A 25,982-nucleotide genomic window follows, 5' to 3' on the forward strand; every position below is an offset into this window, starting at 1 on the left:
GCGGAAAATGAAGTTGAGAGACATGGAGGCTGGGGAAAATTAAGCTAAGAGACAAAGGGGATGGGGAAAAAGCTGATACCCCTTTCAGACTAGCAACATTAACCTGGGTTGCTGCTAAGTGTGAAAGGGTTGGGCAATCCAACCCAGGTAGCTTGCAGGGTTTAATATGGGAACGACCTGTGTATCCCTGCAGTGTAAATGGGTACCTGGGATGTCCGACCTGGGTCCCGTTTACATCATAGGGACTGGTTTCTCGGCGCTAGAAAATTATGTAATCTTGCCGGCAGCTCAGTTCCACTGCACTCGTGTACGGTGTGAATGGCGCCTACCTGGGAATAACTCAAGTCAGCAGCACAGTTTTAAGGGGGTATGTCCCGGGTCTGACCCAGGTGGCAACCTTGTTTGGATATTAGTATCAAAAGGGTATGACAGACACAGGGGCTGGGAAATGAAACTGAAAAACACAGGGGCTGGGGAATGAACATGAGAGACACAGGGGCCGGGATGTACTAAAAGGGAAAATGTGGCAACAACTCTGTTCTCGGGGGTCTTACCGCATTTTCCGTATATGTATCAACGGCTGGCTGCCATTGCTTCGATGCAGAAGGTAACGCCAGCTTTTGCTGACGTTACCGTATAGAAGCCTATGGGCTTCTACCACATCGTGCTGCTATTATGAGGGATCCGATTGGATCCCTCCCAGCATGCTCCGCGGCCGCCGCATCAGTCTGCGCATGCGCAGATGGACTCCTGGGTCAGAGCGGGTCGCAAAGGACAGCTCTTATCGGAAGAGCTGTTCTTTGCGGTACTGATCACATGTGTTAGTACATATGCGATCAGTAGGGATGCGGTAACTGGTGATAAGTAGCGCCAAGGTTAGTACATCCTGGTCACGGGCTGAGGAATGAAGCTGATAAGAGACATGGGCTGGGGAATTAAGCTGAAAGACACATGGGCTGGGGAATGAAACTGAGAGACAAAGGGGCTAGAGTATGAATCTGAGAGACACAGGGGCTGGGGTATTAAGCTGAGAGACACAGGGGCTGGGGAAAAATGAAGCTGAGAGACACAGGGGCTGGGGAAAATGAAGCTGAGAGACACAGTAAAGCAGATGAAGCTGAGAGACATGAATGGGGGATAATGATGCTGAGAGATACAGGGGATATGAATGGATGGCTGCAGATGGAGAGGCACAGGGGATGAGGCTAGAGACAGGGATGGTACTGGAGTGACACAGGCAAGGAAGTTGCTGGAGAGATGAGAATTGAGATTGGTGCAACACAGGCTAGAGACACATGGGATGAGCCAATTACTGACCTGCATGTACCTGCTGGGAGAGGATAGGGGGCCCCAGAAACATGAGTGTACCGGACCCAAGATTTTTGTTGCCGACAGTGGTTACAGAGTAATTCACCGCCCCCAGACCTGTCTATTACTATAACCCAGACTGCACTATGATGTACAAGCTAACATGTTTAAGCTAAATAATATAACATTTCTAAAGCTGGTCAGTCAAATCTAGTATCTTGTTGGATTTTTTCAGTAGTCAGAGTATTGCTCTGAAAATATAGGCTCAAGCAGTAAGCTATAGGTGTATCGGATTTCCTATACTACCATATATAGTAAAATTGTATTTCTTAGTTATGAGTCATTCTTATGTCAGAAGCAGCATGATTAAATATTTCATTGCTCTAATAAAGCCATTATGTAGAAGATAAGACAGATTTTCCTTATCAGGAAATTGCGATTTAAAGTAGGCTGTCAGTTTACTCATGTCAGCCCTAAATTATTGTAATTGTTATGCCTGATGTTTATTACTGATGTATTACTTTCTTAGGTATGTGTGACCTCATTCATAAAGCCCAAGCAAATATCTCAACAACCTATTACGATCTTATATTTTTCTTTTTGCTACATCTGTGTTACCTGCTAAAAGCCTTAGTGTTGGCCATATTTTTTTAACAGATGTTCCATTTTATCTCTTATGACCACCAACCTTGACTGGAATCAGTATGTTATACCGACAGCGGAAGCCCGGTAGGGGTGAAGATCCCGAAGCTAAAGAAGGTAAGTAAAACTAACCCTATTCTACCCCCTAACCCTCCTTTCAGGGTGCCTAACCCTAACCTCCCCCCTAAGTGCCTAAACCTAACCCCCCATCCCCGCAGCCTAAACCTAAGTCTCCCGGGGGTGTGCCTATCCCTAACCACCCCCCGGGGGTGCCTAACCATCCCTTCCCCTAGCCTAACCCTAAGTCCTCCCCTGGAGCCCCTAACCTAACACTCCCCCCCCCCCCACGGCTATCCGCGCCCGGCACTCAGCTTACCTTCGGTTGGGATGCCGGGTGTCGGGCTCCCGCAGTAGGTCTAATGACAGGCGTCAGGATTTCGATGCCTGTCATTAGTACCTTGCCGGGATTTGACAGTCGGGAAGCCGGTGGTCAGCATTGCGACCGTCGGCATCCTGACTGCACCCCCCTTGACTAATGTGTGTGTTTCTAATTGATTTTTTTGCAGGAGGCAGTGTTTTAAATCTTTCTAATATTGCTGACCTTACATGGAATTTGATACCAATTGCTAGTTGGGACTTAATAATTTTTCAGTTGAACGCAAGTTGGCCGAAACTGCTCCCACGTTGTGTGCATGGAATTAAATGCATGTTTTCACCTACTTGCTGAGTCGTACACATCTCTGCAGCTGGACAACCAATATCAAAAGCACACACTTAGAGCAACCCTATCCCTGGTGCACAATATCTGCTTGAAAACTGGTGTAATTGCACGTTTGCACAACTATGCATAGACCACCGACACACCCTTCCTGAACTATGTGAGAGCGCTCCATTACAGCCCAGTTGCTCCCTTTCAGCTGCAAGAGGAGATGCATTCAGATTGCGTATGATTGTGTATCACCCATACTTGTGTGCTCAAGGTTCCCGAGCACTTGCAGAGTGAAAACACACAAGATGCGCCTTGTAAATGGACTTGCGTTCAACTCTGCATCAGTCCCATAGTGCCAGGGGCTGGCTGGCAACTTTAGGACTGGGGGGCAAACACTAGCATGTGGCCCTCAATAGTCTACCAAATAACTGCGACGGAAAAAATAGCATAATAATATTCTCGTCGGCGTGGTATATCTAATGTGAGTGTGGTTTAAATAATCAGAGAAATTTCTTGTTATGCCAAAGAGCTATAAACAAACACATAACCTACCAGCCATATCTAACAAAGCAAAAACACATACGTGTAATGGTTAGCGTTATTGCCTCACAGCACTGAGGTCATGGTTTCGATTCCCACTATGACCCTAACTGTGTAGAGTTTGTATATTCTCCCTGTGCTTGCGTGGTTTTCCTCCGGGTGCTCTGGTTTCTTCCCACACTCCAAAAATGGTAGGTTAATTGACTCCCATCAAAAATGAACCCTAGTGTGTGTGAGCATGTAGTAGGGAACTTAGATTGTAAGCTCCACTGGGGCAGGGACAGATGTGAATGGCTAACTATTTCTCTGTACAGCACTGCGGAATATGTGTGCGCTATATAAATAACCGGTAATAAATAAAAAACTATACTAGTGTCCTCTGTTGAATACAGTGACCAATGTAGACTAATTAGACTTACAATCAGATCCACAATATGACCGCCTCTCCTTGCTCAATAAAAATCAGATGCCAGATCTTCTCCCTTTTTTAAATTAGACCCCAGATTTTACCGACTCCAACCTACTTTCTTAAAAATCGTATTGAATACACTCACACACCTATCTTATTGAAAATAATACCCCATATCTGAAGCACTCTCACTAAATAAAACAGACCCAACTTCTGTCTCTTCTTTCACATTAAAAATCATACTCCAAAATTGACACCCCCTTTTTATTAAAGATGATACCACAAATCTGTATTTCCTCCCAACCTCATAGCACATAATGCTGATTTAAACAGGAACACAAAGAGGAGAATGATAAATAAAAAGGGTCAGGAAGATACTTTTTTCCTTCAGTCATTATTCTTGCAGGAGGGAGGAGAAGCGGGGGACATCACAGGCTGGTGGAGGAGTAGATGATAAGAGATCAGGGGCTGGCATTAAGTTATGAGGTGACCCCTTCCCCTTCTCCAGATTAAATATGCCAGAATTCTGGTGTGGTACTTGAGTGGATTATTGCAAAACCACTCCAGTGCCTAGTTTGGATTCTTTTAAACTTATTAAAAAAAAATAATACATTATATATATATATATATATATATATATATATATACTGTCCCCGATTACAGCCCAGCCACCGAGCTATCGTCTGATAGATTTTGCCCGCCAGAGTTATTCCAGCAGTGCTCACATGGGGCACTGGGAGCAGCTGCTGCATGTAAGTGACATGCACCATGGTGAGCTGTGCAGAAAGTGGGGCCACATGCTTGGGACAGGATTGGAGAGGTACATGCATGCAGGAAGTGTGCAGCGCTCCTGCCAGTAGTTGAATAAATTAAGTCCAAAAACAACGTGCCCCAGCCACCACCCCATCCCCACCAACCCCCACTGTGACCGACAGCCGGGGAGACTCATACACTATGCCCGCAGATGCCCGCAGACAATTACTCTGCCCAGCCACTCTTACCTGCGTAGTTCTCCTGCAGCCTTCTGAATTCTGATTGGTGGATAGCTCCAGCCATCCACCAATCAATGTGGAAAGAAATCCCACCACTGTGATTGGTGGATGGGACTAGAGCCATCCACCAATCAGCATTCTGACAAATACTGATGGACACAGTGCGGCTGCATGACAGGTATGTGACACATGTGGCCGGGAGACAGAGAGAAGAAGCTCCCCGGCCGCTCAGACTGTGTGAATAACATAAATGGAGCGGTCGGGGAGTATCTTCTCTCTGTCTCCCGGCTGCAGGGTATGTGATGCAGCGTGCAGCTGCAGCCACCCGGCGGCCCCTTAACTTTAAAATTGTAGCGGCCCGGGGGGCAAATGTCACTCTGCCCCCCGGCCCAGCCCGCCACTGCATAGTGCTTTCTCATTGAGATAAAATGGCACCCGAAATATAAGCCATTAGTGTAATATGACCGTTGCCATTAGTAACCCAAATAAATACTGTAAATAAATATAACAATTTAATGTGATTGTGTAACAGCAAGGGCCGGCCGGCCCGTTACGCCAGGTACGTAGCCGCGTACGGCACCAAGCTGTAAGGGCACAGGCGGCATCACAATAAGTCGCAGTGACTTATTATACTATATGCCACTGCGCTCCCCGCCAGCGCCGGCAGTGCTGCAGCCGCGGCCTGAACACTGTCGGTGATTGACAGTACAGCCTGTACTGTCAATCACCGACAGTGTTCAGGCCGCGGCTGATCACTGAGCCATCAATCCGGTGGCACCATGATGATCCTATTGTCCCTAAGACCATCCCACTGTCTCCCAGAATGCCTGTGCGGCACACCGCATGATGTCATCGCGTCCGCGTCTGGCATTCTGGGATGCAGGGGAGAGAACTAAAGGCACAGAGCAGCCTGCAGGACCGAGACATGGAGGAGCAGCCTTTGCCTGGAGGGACACACAGCAGGTGAGTCACTGGGGGAAGATTAGGAGGCGGTGAGTCACTGGGGGAAGATTAGGAGGCGGTGAGTTGCTGGGGGGGAGGATTAGGAGGCGGTGAGTTGCTGGGGGGGAGGATTAGGAGGCGGTGAAATGCTGAGGAGAGGGGGGAGGCATTACATGTGTGTGGCATTATGCAATATAAAGGACATTACATGTGTGGCATAATGTATTAGGGCATTACATGTGTGTGGCATAATATATTATAAAATGCATTACATGTGTGTGACATAATATATTAGAAAGGGCATTACATGTGTGTGACATAATATATAAGAAAGGGCATTACATGTGTGTGACATGTCACATAATATATTAGAAAGGGCATTACATGTGTGTGACATAATATATTAGAAAGGGCATTACATGTGTGTGGCATAATGTATTAGTAAGGGCATTACATGTGCGTGACATAATATATTAGAAAGGGCATTACTTGTGTGTGACATAATATATTAGAAAGGGCATTACATGTGTGTGGCATAATGTATTAGTAAGGGCATTACTGACGTCACCCCCTCCCTGTTACCAGCTGCTGTCACCGTCTCCCTGTCACCCAGTGCTATCACCCTCTCCCTGTCATCACCCTCTCCCTATAACCCACAGCTGTCACCCTCTCCCTGTCACCCAGTGCTATCATCCACTGCTGTCACCCTCTCCCTGTCACCCAGTGCTATCATCCACTGCTGTCACCCTCTCCCTGTCGTCACCCTCTCCCTGTCACCTATTGCTGTCACCCTCTCCCTGTTGTCACCCTCTCCCTGTCACCCAGTACTGTCACCCTCTCCGTCGTCACACAGTGCTGTCACCCTCTCACTGTAATCACCCAGTGCTGTTACCCTCTCCCTGTTGTCACCAAGTGCCGTCACCCTCTCCCTGTCGTCACTAAGTGCCGTCACCCTCTCCCTGACGTTACCCAGTGCCGTCATCCTCTCCCCGTCACCCAGTGCTGTCACTCTCTCCCTGTCGTCACCCAGTGCCGTCATCCTCTCCCCGTCACCCAGTGCTGTCACTCTCTCCCTGTTGTCACCCAGTGCCGTCATCCTCTCACTGTCACCAAGTGCCGTCACCCTCTCCCTGTCATCACTAAGTGCCGTCACCCTCTCCCTGTCGTCACCCAGTGCCGTCATCCTCTCCCCGTCACCCAGTGCTGTCACTCTCTCCCTGTCATCACTAAGTGCCGTCACCCTCTCCCTGTCGTCACCCAGTGCCGTCATCCTCTCCCCGTCACCCAGTGCTGTCACTCTCTCCCTGTCATCACTAAGTGCCATCACCCTCTCCCTGACGTCACCCAGTGCCGTCATCCTCTCCCCGTCACCCAGTGCTGTCACTCTCTCCCTGTTGTGAACCAGTGCTGTCATCCTCTCCCCGTCACCCAGTGCCGTCATCCTCTCACTGTCACCAAGTGCTTTCACCCCCTCCCTGAATATGTATCTTTGGGTATAATTGTAGCTTAGCACCCAGAGTGGTCCTGCTGTATAAGGACTTCAAACATATTCATGTGGGGCCTATGTGTTTTTTTTTGTGTTCTTTTTTTTTGCAAAGCATAAAAGCATAATTATTTTCACGTGGGGGCTAATGTGTTATTTTTTATGTGTAGCCTATGGGGGTTATTCAATTAGACGCAGGGTTTCCGTCGTGACTAATTACCGTCAAAAATCCCCGTTGCGCGGGGAAAGGCTGTACAATTAAATAGCCTTTTTCTGGCGCCGAAAAATATGGATTATTTCACCAGCAAGAGTCTAAAGACAGGCGTCAATATGCTGATGCCTGTCATTAGTCATATGCCGGGAGTCCGACACCCGGCATCCCAATCGAAGGGACACCGAGTGCGTATAGCCGCGCGGGGGGGGGAGGGTTAGGTTTAGGGTTCCCGGGGGGACTTAGGGTTAGACACGCCCCCGGGAGGTTAGGTTTAGGCTAGTGGAAGGGGGGGCTAGCGTTAGGTGCCCCCGGGGGGGACTTAGGGTTAGGCACCCCCCGGGGGAATTTAGGTTTAGGCGGCGGGGAAGGGGGGGTTAGGTTTAGGCACTAAAAGGGGGGATTAGGGTGAGGCACTGGGGGGGAAGGTTAGGATTAGGCACCCCTAAGGGAGGGTTAGGGTTAGGGGGTAGAAATAGGTTAGTATACACTTACCTTTGACGATCGGGATTTCCTCCTCGGCCGGGATGCCGCTGTCGGGATTCCAACCGCCGGGCATGGGTCCAGCGGTAAATCATACCGATTCCCCAAAACCTATATCCGCTTACCTAACAGCCCAATATGTTGTAGTATTTTTTATGTGGAATTCTTCACCGTAAATTGTTCCTGTTCCTTCTTCTTCCCACGTCACAGCAGAGAGACAGATGGACCCAATCCCAACACAGTAACATGACACAATGAGTAAAATAATGTTCTCTTTATTAAGATGGAACTCTATTGATAACCAGGAACATTCAGCGTATGGTTAATAGCAACATTTTACACACTATAGCACTAGGTCATATAATAATGTAGCACTCCAAATTAGGGGTGTGCACCGGCCACTTTTCGTGTTTTGTGTTTTGGTTTTGGATCTGGATCTTTCTTCGTGTTTTGGATCTGGATTGTTTTTGCCAAAACCACCCTTCCATGTTTTGGGTTCTGGGTTTTGTGTTTTGGATCTGTATTTTTTTGAAAAAAAGCATAAAAACAGCTAAAATCACAGAATTTGTAGGTTTTTCTGCTCCTATGCTATTATTAACCTCAATAACCTTAATTTCCACTCATTTCCAGTCTATTCTGAACACCTCACACCTCACAATAGTGTTTTTATGTCCAAAAGGTTGCACCGAGGTAGCTGGATGACTATGCTAAGCGACACGAGTGGGCGGCACAAACACGTGACCCATCTAGGCGTGATACTGCAGTGGCAGACAGGATGGCAGTTTGAAAAACTAGGCCCCAAACTGTACATAATGCAAAGAAAAAAAAGAGGTGCAAGATGGAATTGTCCTTGGGCCCTCCCACCCACCCTTATGTTGTATAAACAGGACATGCACACTTTAACAAACCAATCATTTCAGCGCCAGGATCTGCCACACAACTGTGGCTGAAATGATTGGTTCGTTTGGGCCCCCACAAAACAAGCTGGCAATTAATCTGTCCCTGCACAAACTGGCTCTGCGGAGGCAAGATGTCATCCTCAATCCTCCTCATTCACCGATTCCTCACCCTCTTCAGTGTGTACATCCTCATCCTCACAAAGTATTAACTCGTCCCCACTTGAATCCACCACCACAGGTCCCTCTGTACGTTCTGGAGGCTAGTCTCCCTGAAAGAGCAAATAATTCATTTTGATGAACATCATCTTCTCCACATGCTGTGGAAGCAACCTCCTACGCCTTTCGCTGACAAGGTTCCCGGCTGCACTAAACACTCTTTCGGAGTACACACTGGAGGGGGGGCAACTCTTGTAAAATAGAGCCAGTTTGTACAGGGGCCTCCAAATTGCCTCTTTTTCCTGCCAGTACAGGTATGGACTGTCTGACATGCCTACTTGGATGCTGTCACCGATGTAATCCTCCACCATTCTGTCAATGGTGACAGTATCATATGCAGTGACAGTAGACATGTCAGAAATTGTTGCCAGGTCCTTCAGTCCGGAGCAGATGTCCAAACTTGGTCCTGATTGCCCTGCATCACCACCAGCGGGTTGCTTAGGATACCTAAGTTTTTTCCTGGCAGCCCCAGTTGCGGGAGAAAATGAAGAAGGAGCTGTTGACGTGTCACATTCCGCTTCAGCTGACAGTGTGTTCACCAGCAGGATTTGCACCTCTGCAGGCTTGTGTCGGCCGGAAAGAGAGACACCACATAGGCTTTAAACCTAGGATCGAGCACGGTGGCCAAAATGTAGTGGTCTGATTTCAACAGATTGACCACCCTGGAATCCTGGCAAAGCGAATGAAGGGCTTCATCCACAAGTCCCACATGCTGAGCGGAATCGCTCCATCTTAGCTCCTCCTTCACTTTCTCCAGCTGCTTCTGCAAAAGCCTGATGAGGGGAATGACCTGACTCAAGCTGGCAGTGTCTGAACTGACTTCACGTGTGGCAAGTTCGAAGGGCTGGAGAACCTTGCACAACACGGAAATCATTCTCCACTGCGCTTGAGTCAGGTGCACACCCCCTCCTTTGCCTATGTCATAGGTGGATGTATAGGCTTGAATGGCCTTTTGCTGGTCCTCCATCCTCTGAAGCATATAGAGGGTTGAGTTCCACTGCGTCACAACCTCTTGCTTCAGGTGATGGCGGGGCAGGTTCAAGAGTGTTTGCTGGTGCTCCAGTCTTCGGTACGCAGTCGCTGAATGGCGAAAGTGGCCAGAAATTTTTCTGGCCACCCAAAGCGTCTCCTGCACACCCCTGTCGCTTTTCAGAAAATTCTGCACCACCAAGTTTATTGTGTGAGCAAAACATTGGACATGCTGGAATTTGCCCAGATGTAATGCCCGCACAATATTGGTGGCGTTGTCAGATATCACAAATCCCCAGGAGAGTGGGGTAAGCCACTGGGCGATGATTTCCCTCAGTTTCTCTAAGAGGTTGTCGGCGGTGTGCCTCTTACTGAAACTGGTGATACACAGTGTAGCCTGCCTTGGAACGAGCTGGCGTTTCTGAGATGCTGCGACTAGTGACGCTGCTGCTGTTGCTGCGTAAGGTGATACATCTACCCAGTGGGCTGTCACAGTCATATAGTCCTTAGTCTGCCCTGTTCCACTTGTCCACATGTCCGTGGTTAAGTGGACATTGGGTACAACGGCATTTTTCAGGACACTGAGGACACTTTTTCTGACGTTTCTGTACAGTCTCGGTATCGCCTGCCTAGTGAAGTGGAATCTAGATGGGATTTGGAACCGGGGACACACTACCTCCATCAATTGTCTAAATCCCACTGCACTAATGGCGGATACCGGACGCACGTCTAACACCAACATAGCAGTCAAGGCCTCAGTTATACGTTTTGCTTCAGGATGACTGCTGTCGTACTTCATCCTCCTCGCTAAGGACTGTTGGAGGGTCAATTGTTTAGTAAAAGTAGTGGTGTTCCTACTTCCTCTCTGGTATGATGAACGACTCCCAGCAGCAGCAACAGCAGCAGTGGCAGCAGGAGGCGTAGCAATGCAGGATCCTCCGGAGGAATCCCCGATAGGAGAGTCAGTCATGCCAGTGACATGGCCTGCAGGACTACTTCCGATCCTGACTAAGGAGGAAATTGACGAGGAGGGAGTTGACCATGTGGTTTGCAGGCGCTTGGATACAACAGGACAATGGGATTTAGGTGTCCCTGGACTGCTTACGGTCTTAGCCAAAGTTTCTGAACTTGACAGTAACTTATTATGAACGTGCTGCAGGTGCCGTATAAGGGAGGATGTTCCTAGGTGGTTAACGTCCCTACCCCTACTTATTCCACCTTTACATAAGGTACATATGGCAAGACAGTTGTTGTCCGGATTTGGATAGAAATATTGCCAGACCAAAGAGGTGGAATGTTTGGTCTTCTGCCCAGGCATGACCGTGATGGGCTTTTTCATCCCACGGACAACAACTGTCTCCCCCGGAGCCTGATTTAAACAAACCACATCACCATCAGAATCCTCCTCGCCAACTTCCTCCTCAGCGCCAGCTACACCAGTATCCTCATCCTGTTGTACTTCAACAGTGACATCTTCAATTTGCATATCAGCAAGTGGACTGTGGGTGCTCCTTTCAGCACTTGCAGGGGGCGTGCAAATGGTGGAAAGAGCCACCTCTTCCCATCCAGTGCTGGGAAGGTCAGGCATCGCAACCACCACCACACTTGGACTCTCCTTGGGGATTTGTGATATCTTCTTAGAAAGCACAGTTCTTCACTGTGCTTTTGCCAGCTTAATTCTTTTGATTTTTTTAGTGGGAGGAGGGCTTCCATCATCATGTGAAGCTGAACCACTAGTCATGAACATACTAGAGATCGACCTTAGCCATTCCTTGCCACTCCGTGTCGTAAATGGCATATTGGCAAGTTTACATTTCTCTTCAGCTGATTTAAATGTTTTTTTCAAGGTCATTTTCCTGAACTTTGTCATTTGGGATTGTATGTGCCCTCTATTATGACATTGGGCATCGGCCTTGGCAGACGACGTTGATGGCATGTTATCGTCTATGTCATGACTAGTGGCAGCAGCTTCAGCACTAGGAGGAAGTGGTTCTTGATCTTTCTCTATTTTATTTTTATCGGAGAAAGTTTGGTTCTCCATTTATGTTATATCGATTTGATATATACGTGCAGCTAAACACAGAAAATATTTTTTTATTTTTGCTGGAGAGTAGTGCACTTTGTGGATTACACCAGCCTTTAAGAAATGAGCCAGCTGGCTCTTTACTTATGGGACACAGGCGCACGCTTGGCGCTGCTCCTTTGTTGATGCACGTGCAGCTACTGCGCACACAATTCACAAACACAGAAAATAATTTTTTTTTTGGTTTGGACTGGAGTGTACTTTGGGGGTTACAGCACCCTTTAACGGTCAAGCCAGCCGGCCCTTTACTTATGACACAGGCGCACGCTTGGCACTACTTTGTTGATGCACGTGCGGCTACTGCGCACACAATTCACAAACACAGAAAATAATTTTTTTTTGGTTTGGACTGGAGTGTACTTTGGGGGTTACAGCACCCTTTAACAGTCAAGCCAGCCGGCCCTTTACTTATGACACAGGCGCACGCTTGGCACTACTTTGTTGATGCAGGTGTGGCTACCGCGCACACAATTCACAAACACAGAAAATAATTTTTTCTTTGGTTTGGACTGGAGTGTACTTTGGGGGTTACAGCACCCTTTAACGGTCAAGCCAGCCGGCCCTTTACTTATGACACAGGCACACGCTTGGCACTACTTTGTTGATGCACGTGCGGCTACTGCGCACACAATTCACAAACACAGAAAATAATTTTTTTGGTTTGGAGTGTACTTTGGGGGTTACAGCACCCTTTAACGGTCAAGCCAGCCGGCCCTTTACTTATGACACAGGCGCACGCTTGGCACTACTTTGTTGATGCACGTGTGGCTACTGCGCACACAATTCACAAACACAGAAATTAATTTTTTTTTTGGTTTGGACTGGAGTGTTCTTTGGGGATTACAGCACCCTTTAACGGTCAAGCCAGCCGGCCCTTTACTTATGACACAGGCGCACGCTTGGCACTACTTTGTTGATGCACGTGCGGCTACTGCGCACACAATTCACAAACACAGAAAATATTTTTTTTTTGGTTTGGAGTGTACTTTGGGGGTTACAGCACCCTTTAACGGTCAAGCCAGCTGGCCCTTTACTTATGACACAGGCGCACGCTTGGCACTACTTTGTTGATGCACGTGCGGCTACTGCGCACACAATTCACAAACACAGAAAATAATTTTTTTTTGGTTTGGACTGGAGTGTACTTTGGGGGTTACAGCACCCTTTAACAGTCAAGCCAGCCGGCCCTTAACTTATGACACAGGCGCACGCTTGGCACTACTTTGTTGATGCACGTGCGGCTACTGCGCACACAATTCACAAACACAGAAAATATATATTTTTTTGGTTTGGACTAGTGTGTACTTTGGGGGTTACAGCACCCTTTAACGGTCAAGCCAGCCGGCCTTTTACTTATGACACAGGCGCACGCTTGGCACTACTTTGTTGATGCACGTGCGGCTACTGCGCACACATTTCACAAACACAGAAAATAATTTTTTTTTGGGTTTGGAGTGTACTTTGGGGGTTACAGCACCCTTTAACGGTTAAGCTAGCCGGCCCTTTACTTATGACACAGACGCACGCTTGGCACTACTTTGTTGATGCACGTGTGGCTACTGCGCACACAATTCACAAACACAGAAAATATATATTTTTTTGGTTTGGAGTGTACTTTGGGGGTTACAACACCCTTTAATGGTCAAGCCAGCCAGCCCTTTACTTATGACACAGGCGCACACTTGGCACTACTTTGTTGATGCACGTGCGGCTACTGCGCACACAATTCACAAACACAGAAAATAATTTTTCTTTTGGTTTGGACTGGAGTGTACTTTGGGGGTTACAGCACCCTTTAACGGTCAAGCCAGCCGGCCCTTTACTTATGACACAGGCGCACGCTTGGCACTACTTTGTTGATGCACGTGTGGCTACTGCGCACACAATTCACAAACACACAAAAAATATAATTTTTTTAGCACTTGGGGGGAGCACCCCTGATGGACAGAGCACCCCCTGGACAACACTACAGTACCCCTTTAGGACTGGGACACTGCACAGGACTTTGGAGTGGATACAGCCCCTATGGAGAACTGACTGCACAACACAGTCCAGCCAGCCCCTTGGACTTTGAAGTAGTGGACACAGCCCCTATTAACAACAGCAGCACAGCACAACACAGCCAGCCCCTATGGACTTTGAAGTAGTGGACAACAGCAGCACAGCACAGCACAGCACAACACTACTCTGCACTACACTACACTACACTACACAGCCCAGCCAGCCCTAACTCCCACCCTCCCTCTTCACTGTCCACAGCCGAATGAGAAAATGGCGCCGACACGGGTACCTTATATAGGTTCCAAAACCCGCGAGACTCGGAAGGCGGATGATGACGTTTTGCCTCGATTTCAGATCCGAGTCAGGCGGGAAAAGTCGAGCCTGACTCGGATCTGCCTCGGATCGGGGGGGCTCGGGGGGGTTCGGATTTCAGAAATCCGAACCCGCTCACCCCTACTTCAAATATATTTCACAATATATAGCACAATAACAATAAAATGTTAAATGTAGTTTGCAAAACCAATGCTAAGGAATTTTTACCTACGGTTACTAATTTAATAACTTAACTTTAGGCTATGCCGTTATACTATAAATACTAGTACTACTGTACTTCAAATGGACTATATAAATACTTTAAGTAAGAACAAAAGTTAAGTGACTAATGAAAATTATAATTCTTCAAATATCTATAACTATGGTTCAGCAATTATATACACACAGGGCCTGATTCAGACCCAGTCGCTAGATGCGGACGCTCGCTTCCAGCTTATGCAAATTCAGCTAAGTGACGGCAAGGCAGGTGATCGCACAGCAAGGCATAAGCACGGCCACTATGTCTTGGCATGTGATCACTTTGTGTAGGCAGACGCCCACCAGCATGTCTTTAGCCGCCCACTAGCGCATGTCATCTACATGAAGTGTATGCAATTATCGGTACATCGGGTTCCATCGGAAGTGAACGTATCGCTTGTGGTTGACTGTACCCTACCACAAGCACTGCGACCGCTTCAGTGTATAATTCAACCAGGTGACGTGTACTATGACGCTGCCTGTTAATTATGCACGCCTCTGAAACGGTGTTAAGATGCCCAGGCACGCCTGCGTTCACACCTACCTCCCCCGTTTCCAGTGGCCTGCCCCTGTTACCACCCACAAACGGCCTTACCTGTCACTCACTCAGCTGGGCTGTCTCTGCTGGCTGAGCGATTGCTTTCTGATCACTCAGACTAGTTCGCACATGCGCACTGCGATGTGTACTGATCGACAGGCTGCGGCGTTTGGGAGGCAGAGCGGGAGCATTCCCTGGCAACGTTCACGGAAATGGGGGCATGTTGCCCCCGTTTTCTGGGAGGGACGAGGCCAGAGTCTGCGTGGGTGCATGAAGACTTTCTGGCCTTGCAAGCTGCCAGGACCCGGCCAGGCTGCGAAAAGCTTTAGCTCTCGCAGCCTTGCCGAAGGAACATCGGCAACAATCACGACCAGACCAATGGTTGCGATTGTTCTGTTGGTGACCCCAGGCTGCGACCTCGGTCGCAGCGCTGGGATCACGCAAATGCAGCAAGGAGGTGTCTGACACCTCCTTCTATATTTGCACTTTAAATGGATGGAATTGCACAGCCGCTTGTGTGCGGCTGTGCAATTCCATCCATCTCTAAATAAGGCCCAAAGTGTACACAGCAGCTTGGTGGAAGCAATATAAGCTATTTATTGGCAAACCTTCTCCCTCCTGGAGATGAATTACTGCAGGCTAACAACCCTGAGTTAGGAAATGGATTGAGTTGAACATCTCAAGTAACTAAGGGCCTGATTCAGACCCACTCGCGAGCGGCTGGCCGCTCGCAAGTGGGTCGATGGTGTGCACTGCGCATGCGCACGATGGAGGGAGCTCCGTCGTGCGCATGTGCGAGACATGACGAGCGAAGGACTTTCCTTCGCTCGTTGTGTCTGATCAAAGGGGGCGTGCTGTCGATGTTGATTGACAGCACGCCCCCTTTGGTGGGTGTGCTGGGGGCGTGCCTGCCAGACGGAGGCGTTCCCAAGGGAACGCCTACCGTCAGAAGCCGGCCCCACTGACATCACTAGTGATGTCAGTGGGAGTGATTTTGGCTCTGATAGAGCCAAAATCACTCCTGGCCTTGTGGTTGAGAAACTCAACCGCAGGCTTCTGCTCGCACTGGCAATGGTCGCGATGGTCAAGACCATCGCGACCATCATCCTGCACGCTCGTATAGGCTGTGGGTGGTGACCCACAGCTATACGAGCGTCCAGGAGGACGCTCCATATTTATGGAGGTGGGCCCTGATTCAGAGCGAGCGCTCTGGTCAGAGCGTCCGGCTCTGAATCAGGGCCTAAGCTCCCTCACCCTTTTTCTCTATGGCTCTATTTCTGAGCAGTGAGCTTCAATACTGTGGGTCTTAGAGGATTAGTGACTATAGTTAATGGCAAATGGAATTCATCAGTTTATTTGTTTGAACCAGCTGGTTCGGAGCTGTCTCTTACATCATATTTTTCCTAAAACCAGGTAATTCTTTGTTTGATACAGGGAATAAAGACAAAGAACTCCTTTTTGGGGGCACACTTAAATTTTTTAAAAAAAATTGTAATGTTTTAAGACATTTTAAGTGTGCCCCCAAAAATCAGTCCTTACCTGTTTTTTTGCTAAAACTAGTTCCTTGATTCCGCCAACACTAAGTAAAATAAGATAATTTTATCTTATTATTTTTGCCTATGGTTGGTTCCGAGATATTCATAGAATAATTAATAGTCCTGTGCAGAAATTTCCTGATACCTCCATACATCGTATATTTCCTATCAGAATGTATTTCTCTCTCACACTTCCTCTGTTAGACCTGTAAAGTCTAATATTTTCCCTGCACAGAGTGTCTGTATTTAGTCTAGCTCTCACTGCTGTTCTGAGGTAATAGGGATGCCTGTTGTGGAGGAGTGGGCTGTTTCACAGACTTGTTCCAGATAAGCCCACTCCTCTAATACTGCGATACAACATCTCTCCCTCTGTTGCACTGGAAAGTCCCTCCTCAAAGCCTGTCTCCCGCACAACAGCCATGCCCTGGTTCTGACTTGATGGCTGTCTGTAGCAGGGAAGGAGAGCTTTGGGGCAGTCTCCTCTCATTAAGTGCACTGTAGTGGAGGTCGGAACTAGTCTGCCTCTGGTTTAACCCCACAGAACTGCTGCCTTCTGGGATGTGGCTTTCACACACAGTTGCCACCAGACATTCCTTCAGCAGTGCAGACAGCTCTCCTCAACTGTCACTACAGAACTCCCTCCAGGTTCAGTGACACCTGCTATTACACACACAACAGTTCACCCAAAACAATATATATATATATACAGTCAGGTGCATAAATATTGGGACATTGACATAATTTTCATATTTTGGCCTCTATTCACCACCACAATGGCTTTGAAATGAAACAAACAAGAAGGGCTTTAACTGCAGACTTTCAGATTTAATTTGAGGGTAATTACATCCAAATCAGGTGAACGGTGTAGGAATTACAACGGTTTCTATATGTGCCTCCCACTTTTTAAGGGGCCAAAAGTAATGGGACAAACTAAACAATCCTAAATCTAACTTTCACTTTTTTTTTTTTTTATAATCTTTTTATTGAAGCATGACATAGTGTTACAAATATAAAAACATGTACATGTCAAAATTTAGACAGAAATACGGGGAATGATAGCGAGATAAGGAAATCTGTCCAGTAACCAAATTGAAAAAAATAAAAAATAAAAAATGTAATACATATGGGAGTGATATGCAAAACAAATAACAATTGCGAAATATACAGAAGAGACTATTATCAGACACATAGTACTAACTAAAATGCAACAAAATGCCTATGCCTCAGCCACTTTTCTTTTTTTCCTAATCCAAGTAAACATGACTGTCTCTGGTTTAAGGACCAGAGAGGGTCAGGCACATCTTGAACAAACATTACAAATAAAATACAAAATTTACTGTATCTAACTTAAGTAGTTACTAATGAGATAGAGGGTTAAATAAAACTATAAGAGAGTCTCAAAGCAGACGGAGAAAAACAAAATAAATGGTAAACTAATACTGAAAAAGAAATGTTTAAATGTGTATAATGAAAATATCTCAACATAAAAGTTATGTATTCCAATTGGCCATATAGACACAATAGGCTATAAGTGAAAGTAATTGAGGGAAGACAAACAGACGTGTATCAAAGCCAAGAATATATAGGTAACATTGAAAAATACTACAAAGATAATGTGAGCAAAATCTATTATTGCAGGTAATAACTGGAAAACCTTGTAATGAGTAATTGCCAAATTCAAAATAGTATAGATCTAATATAAGAAGGCTCACAGTTGCCCAACAATGAACCTCCCTGTAGAAGTGAAAATATCAATCTATTTATGTAACGGCAACTAGGGGCCCCAAAGTAAAGATGTTATAAACACAGTACAGATGTGTTTAGGGATAGGGCTGCTAATGATATTTAAGTAACAGCACCCGGGGGGCCTTGAAACAAAGCTGGTATAGACGTTGCAGGGGGTAACCCCGGTAGTTTCTTCCAAGGAAATAAACACAGCAGCTTAACTGGAATATTAAAGGCAAGAATGCCAGGAAAAATAGCGGTTTGACCGCCGTCCACATGCCATTGAGTTAAAGAATATGTAATGTGCATTAATGAAACTTCAATCCCACAATGTAAGTCCTGAGTTGCATAGAGGTGGGTAGTAGGGTTCCCCTCTAAATTAGGAAAAGCAACATATTGAGAAGGTGACCTGGTGTTCAAGGTGACAGCATTTTCCGGATGAGGAATGGGCATAAAAGCAACAAGCTCAGAGTAGAGACTAATTGGGGCTGGCTCATTGATCTCAGAGTCACTCTGCAATCGGGTTAGAGTATCTGGGCCAGGGGTTTGTGCATGCAGAGGAATCGGGCCAGGGGTTTGTGCATGCAGAGGAATCGGGCCAGGGGTTTGTGCATGCAGAGGAATCGGGCCAGGGGTTTGGGCATGCAGAGGAATCGGGCCAGGGGTTTGGGCATGCAGAGGAATCAGGTCAGTGTCAAAAAGAGACAAAAAGCTATTAAACTTGTTGTCTAGGTAAGGTAGTAGAATCTTCAACAACTCCATCGCTAAATGAGTAGCCAAAGCTGTAACATCAAATCTTGAATCTGGAACCTCCACTGTTGGTGAAACAGGAAGGATAGAAAGGGGAGAGGAGCACTCCTCCAATTGGAAAATCCTCTGAGCAAACATGATATGAGAAACAGCGTACCTTGTTGAGAGACGAAAACCCAGCTAATCTTGTTGTGGAACAAGCTTATAAAACTATGGAGTTATCTAACACGGATATACAGTTAAGATAATAACACTAGAAAATAAGGTTACAAGTATCGAGTATATGAAATAAAGCACTGTAATAGCAGGTGTAATGTGAAATTATAACACCTGGTGGCAGTATTGTAACTTATAAGACTGAAGTATAGCTAATAAACCCGTGCAGAATCCACAAAGCCCCGTAAATACTGTGTGTGGAAATTGTACCTGTACCAATGAAAAATATTCTCAATAACATGAAAATACACACTGAAACAAAACTACTTCTTAAATATATGATATACAACAAATGCATCAATATCCTTAGTAATAGAAAACAATGCATCTAATTTATACCCAGAGAAAATTAGAGATAATATCAGTCAGCCAACAATATGGAACATTTCAATAGAGAGCTCACAGTTCCCAAAAGAAAATCTGTCCAGCAGGTTATTTGACAGCCTAATATGGGCAGCAGCAGTGTACAGATCTGGAGTTAAAGCTGGACAGTCAGAAAGGAGCAGTTTCAGCCGTGGAAACCCCAGCAGAGTATTCAGTATCGGGTTACCTCAGCAGCCTCGGAGCTCCAGGCAACTGAGAACCACCAGCAGTATAGAGGAGCTACGATCTCCCAAGTCCCTGCCCGCCGTCTGTGCAAGGTAAGGCAAAGTCCCGCAGGGACAATAAGCACCAGGAGAGACTGTTCAATGATGAGCTTCCCCCTGGCAGTGTTATTAGACACCGGAGCTGCGGTATATACATGAGGTGGACTGGGTTGAGATCTTTTGCAGGCAGCACCACAGGTACTCAATTCAGGACATGGACCGAACCTCAAGCAGTCCAGCAGGGAGGAAAGCCAGACACCGCTGGAGGAGGAGGGCAGCCTGGTAAGTGAAAACTGTCTCCAGGAGATCCACAAGGGTGCTGCTCACATTCACTGGGACCACCGATCACAGCAGCCCACAGCGTGAAGTATAGCAGTCACAGCAGGAGAGATTCTCAGTCAATCCCAGCTTTCGCGCCCAAAGAGGGCCGAGGGTGGTCATATGCGCCTTACACTTTGTAGGCTTGACTCCGGGGTATAGAAGGTGACTCCAGACCTAAGATCAGGATCAAAGTTCTTGCCAAAGTATCAGCGCAGCTGTAACTCACAGCTAACAGTGAATCCCAGAGCAAAAACTAGGTTTTAAAGCAGTTGAAGCTAGCAAGGTCTGGAGTTCATGTAAAAAGCGGCCACACTGGGTGCCCCGCCCACCGGAGGTAACTTTCACTTTTTAATACTTTGTTGCAAATCCTTTGCAGGCAATTACAGCCTGAAGTCTGGAATGCATAGACATCACCAGACACTGGGTTTCATCCCTGGTGATGCTCTGCCAGGCCTCTACTGCAAATGTCTTCAGTTCCTGCTTGTTCTTGGGGCATTTTCCCTTCAGTTTTGTCTTCATCAAGTGAAATGCATACTCAATCGGATTCAGGTCAGGGGATTGACTTGGCCATTGCATAACATTCCACTTTTTAGCCTTAAAAAACTCTTTGGTTGCTTTTGCAGTATGCTTCGGGTCATTGTCCATCTGTACTGTGAAGCGCCGTCCAATGAGTTTTGAAGCATTTGACTGAATATGAGCATATAATATTGCCCAAAACACTTCAGAATTCATTCTGCTGCTTTTGTCAGCAGTCACATCATCAATAAATACAAGGGAACCAGTTCCTTTGGCAGCCATACATGCCCACACCATGACACTACCACCACCATGTTTCACTGATGAGGTGGTATGTTTTGGATCATGAGAAGTTCCTTTCCTTCTCCATACTCTTCTCTTCCCATCACTCTGGTACAAGTTGATCTTTGTCTCATCTGTCCATAGGATGTTGTTCCAGAACTGTAATGGCTTTTTTAGATGTTGTTTGGCAAACTCTAATCTGGTCTTCCTGTTTTTGTGGCTCACCAATGGTTTACATCTTGTGGTGAACCCTCTATATTCACTCTAGTGAAGTCTTCTCTTGGTTGTTGAGTTTGACACATATACACCTACCTCCTGGAGAGTGTTCTTGATTTGGCCAACTGTTGTGAAGGGGTTTTTCTTCACCAGGGAAACAATTCTTCTGTCATCCACCACAGTTGTTTTCCGTGGTCTTCCGGGTCTTTTGGTGTTGCTGAGCTCTCCGGTGCGTTCTTTCTTTTTAAGAATGTTCCAAACAGTTGATTTGGCCACACCTAATGTTTTTGCTATCTCTCTGATGGGTTTGTTTTGATTTGTCAGCCTAATGATGGCTTGCTTCACTGATAGTGACAGCTCTTTGGATCTCATATTGAGAGTCGACAGCAACTGATTCCAAATGCAAATGTCACACCTAGAATCAACTCCAGACCGTTTACCTGCTTAATTGATAGTGAAATAACGAGGGAATAGCTCACACCTGTCCATGAAATAGCTTTTGATACACGTCTGTTTGTCTTCCCTCAATTACTTTCACTTATAGCCTATTGTGTCTATATGGCCAATTGGAATACATAACTTTTATGTTGAGATATTTTCATTATACACATTTAAACATTTCTTTTTCAGTATTAGTTTACCATTTATTTTGTTTTTCTCCGTCTGCTTTGAGACTCTCTTATAGTTTTATTTAACCCTCTATCTCATTAGTAACTACTTAAGTTAGATACAGTAAATTTTGTATTTTATTTGTAATGTTTGTTCAAGATGCGCCTGACCCTCTCTGGTCCTTAAACCAGAGACAGTCATGTTTACTTGGATTAGGAAAAAAAGAAAAGTGGCTGAGGCATAGGCATTTTGTTGCATTTTAGTTAGTACTATGTGTCTGATAATAGTCTCTTCTGTATATTTCGCAATTGTTATTTGTTTTGCATATCACTCCCATATGTATTACATTTTTTATTTTTTATTTTTTTCAATTTGGTTACTGGACAGATTTCCTTATCTCGCTATCATTCCCCGTATTTCTGTCTAAATTTTGACATGTACATGTTTTTATATTTGTAACACTATGTCATGCTTCAATAAAAAGATTATAAAAAAAAAAAAAAAGTGAAAGTTAGATTTAGGATTGTTTAGTTTGTCCCATTACTTTTGGCCCCTTAAAAAGTGGGAGGCACATATAGAAACCGTTGTAATTCCTACACCGTTCACCTGATTTGGATGTAATTACCCTTAAATTAAATCTGAAAGTCTGCAGTTAAAGCCCTTCTTGTTTGTTTCATTTCAAAGCCATTGTGGTGGTGAATAGAGGCCAAAATATGAAAATTCTGTCAATGTCCCAATATTTATGCACCTGACTGTATATATACACCGGAGCCACATTAGTTCTCTCACAGTCTGAGTGTGATACCATCATTTATATAAATGATATGATGCTTAGGTGGAGTATCACACTTGTAGTAAAATAGATCATCAGAAACAAATATTGCTCAAACATTGGATTATTCCTTTTTTACATAAAATAGTAGGCCCAGAACCTTGTGGATGCCAGCAAGCTGTAATAGACTTTCTTACATGGGGCACAGGGCCTATTGACTGCTCTCAGAGTATGCTAACTATAAATCAGACTGCACAAAGGTTAAACATTTGTTTAAAACAAAGCCCTGCCCCTACTTCTGATTGGCGGTGAGTATTAAAGCAGGGATGACCATCAGTGGGTGAAACCATTGATGGTTCCCCTGTCCATGGCTTCATACAGGGCCATAACTAGGGGTGTGTTACCGGTGCCGCTGTGAGTGGCACCATCATAGCCTCAAGGTCCTTGCTTCTTGGAACCTGGAACGGCACCCTGCAGCCAGATACGCCACATACTGCCACACTTTTGATTGCTTATTGTCCCCACCCCCTATGCATAATGTCATGTGAAAATGGTGTGGGGCAGACACAGAGCGCATTGAAGCCCTGTTACGGCACTGGTTTCATACCATCAATGGTTAACCCACCGATGACCGCCTCTATGCCAGCCAATGATATCCACTACCGAGCACATTCATTGCAAGAGCCAAAGAACATGGGCATCCAATGATATCAAACAACATTGCTCATACAATTTAGGCTCCAGCAATAAGTTTTAGCCACATTGGCTTTCTTATCCCACCTTGTATGTAAATTGCAGTTTCTATGGGTCATTCTTATGTAAGCAACAGCAGCATGATGAAATATTTCTTTGCCCTAACAAAGTTAGTTTGTCAGAGATAAGAACTTACATTAGGCTTGTAGGTAGCTCATGTTAACATTAAACTAATGTAATTGTCAAACCATGTAAATATCTGCAGAACGTATTATTTTCTTATATTTTTCTTTCAATGACGTATGGGTTACCTGCTACAATAATTTCTGATATTTATATTTGTTATCAGATGTACATTTTTTCTTATGCTATCCTCCCTTCTGTACTCTTCATCAATCTTTTTTTGAAGCTTGTTAAATAGGGATGCAGTTATAAAACCCCCGCACGGTGGTGCCGGCTGTGAAATCCCGACGCCAGAACCCCAACTTGCGGACAGAACACCAGCGCAGAAATCCTGACACCAGTTGTGATGCCAACACCGGAATCCAGACAGCTGGCATCCTGATCGTAAGTATAGCGAGCTGGGTTAACTATTAGTCGCGGGGGGGTGGGGTGGGTTAGGCACCACGGGGGGATTAGGGTTAGGCTGCACTAGGGGGTAGGTTTTGGTTAGGCTGCGTGCAGGGGGATTAGGTTTAGGCACCACTGGGGGGAGGTTAGGGTTAGGCACTAAGGGGGGAGAGTTAAGTTCAGGCACCAAGGGAGAAGGGTTAGGTTTAGGAATTATCGGGGATGGTTAGGATGCAGGAACAGAGGGTAAGGGGGTGAAGGGGGGAGGGTTAGCATACTTACGGAGCCGCTGTCAGGATACTGAGCATCGGGATGCCGCTGTTGGTATTTTGACAGCCGGCATCCCAACTGCCGATCTCCTATACCCAACCCATTAATTTCTGATTACATTTGTTTCTGGTGGCAGAGTTATTAATCCTTCTCATATTGCTGACATTAAAGGGAATTTCATACGTGTTGGAAGGTGGGAATTGTGATTTTATTTACTTTTCAATACGTGTTCAACAAAATTTATACACAAAACTGCGTGATGCAGGCATCTGAGAGTTTCTGGCGAGTTTTCCTAATGTTTTAAAGGGACAATCATTTAAAAGGCAAAACTAGAAACTCACCAATGGTTGCATTGCGCAGGTTTTTACATTTGCCCCAGAGGACCAGATTCAATTAGCCGCGAAAAGCCGCATTTTGGCAAAAAGCGTTTGCAGGTGCGAACTTTTAACACAAAACTGCGTATAGTGCAATCCTATTGCCGAAGTTTTCGCATGTGCGAAAACTCCATGGACAAAAATCGGTGAAAAGTTTTCACCATCTCAGAGCAGGTGGAAAAATGTGCAAAATCCCTATTTTTGGCAAAAAATGTGGTAACTTGGGGCCTGATTCAGCAAGAATCGCAGATGGCATGCAGACGGATGATTTTTGCATTCTGCATCGCAGTGCGCGTGCATTTCACTGCAATCAGGACTGCGATTGCAGTGAGTACGCAGACCCATCGCAGAGTGATTGACAGGAAGTACCATTTGTGGGAGGTGACGGGGAGGTGGTTGGTGAAACGTTTGAACGCCGTTGCAGCCTGAGCTCTCACTGCGTACAGGAAGTTTAGCAATTTCTGAGTAAGGTCTGACCTTGTGCAAGTGTGCGCGAGGCTCCGATGTTACTGATGGTTTCGCAGACTTGCAAAGTATTATGGATGTGTGTGAGGTAAGGTGGGCGTCCTTATGTTGTGCTGCGACGGCATAGCAATTAGCATATCATTGCAGTGAGACTGCATGCTTAATCGCAGCTGCGATAGCACTTGCAATCCGTACTGAATCAGGCACTTAGGGCCTGATTCAGACCCACTCGCGAGCGGCTGTCCACTCGCAAGTGGGTCGATGGTCTGCACTGAGCATGCGCACGACGGAGGGAGCTCCGTCGTGCGCATGCGCCAGACACGACGAGCGAAGGACTTTTCTTCACTCGTTGTGTCCGATCAAAGGGGGCGTGCTGTCAATGTTGATTGACAGCACGCCCCCTTTGGTGGGCGTGCCGGGGGCGTGCCTCCCTGACGGGGGCGTTCCCACGGGAACGCCTCCCGTCAGAAGCCGGCCCACTGACATCACTAGTGATGTCAGTGGGAGTGATTTTGGCTCTGATAGAGCCAAAATCACTCCGGAGCTTGCGGTTGAAAACCTCAACCGCAGGCTCCGGCTCGCAATTTCGATGGTCGCGATGGTCACGACCATCGCGGCCATCAAAATGCACGCTCGTATAGCCTGTTGGTGGTGACCCACAGCTATACGAGCGTCCAGGAGGACGCTCCATGAAAATGGAGCCCGGCCCTCATTCAGAGCGTGCGCTCTGCTCAGAGCGTACGGCTCTGAATGAGGGCCTTAGTTCAGACCCCCTTGTACACTCCCCCTATTGACTAATTTGGCAAAAATATTTTTTAATTAGCTTAATTTGCCCAATAATGAAATTACAATTTTGGGGTGACATAAATTAATGTAGTGGAAAATGGATTTAAGTACTGGGTCAGGTAATGTGGGAGCTGTATGGATGGGACATGTGTTATTAGGATTGCTGGTGGCTGCAGCAGGTGTATTTATAAAAAATTTTAAAACTGCACTTTATAGACACAAAATTATACTAACACTCATTTTAATGTACCCCCAATATATCTACAGCAATTATTTTCTCAAAAAAATATTGCTTTTTAT

Source organism: Taudactylus pleione, unplaced genomic scaffold (assembly GCF_031769625.1).
Source record: "Taudactylus pleione unplaced genomic scaffold, aTauple2 ptg000017l, whole genome shotgun sequence".
In the NCBI taxonomy this organism is placed as follows: Eukaryota; Metazoa; Chordata; class Amphibia; order Anura; family Myobatrachidae; genus Taudactylus; species Taudactylus pleione.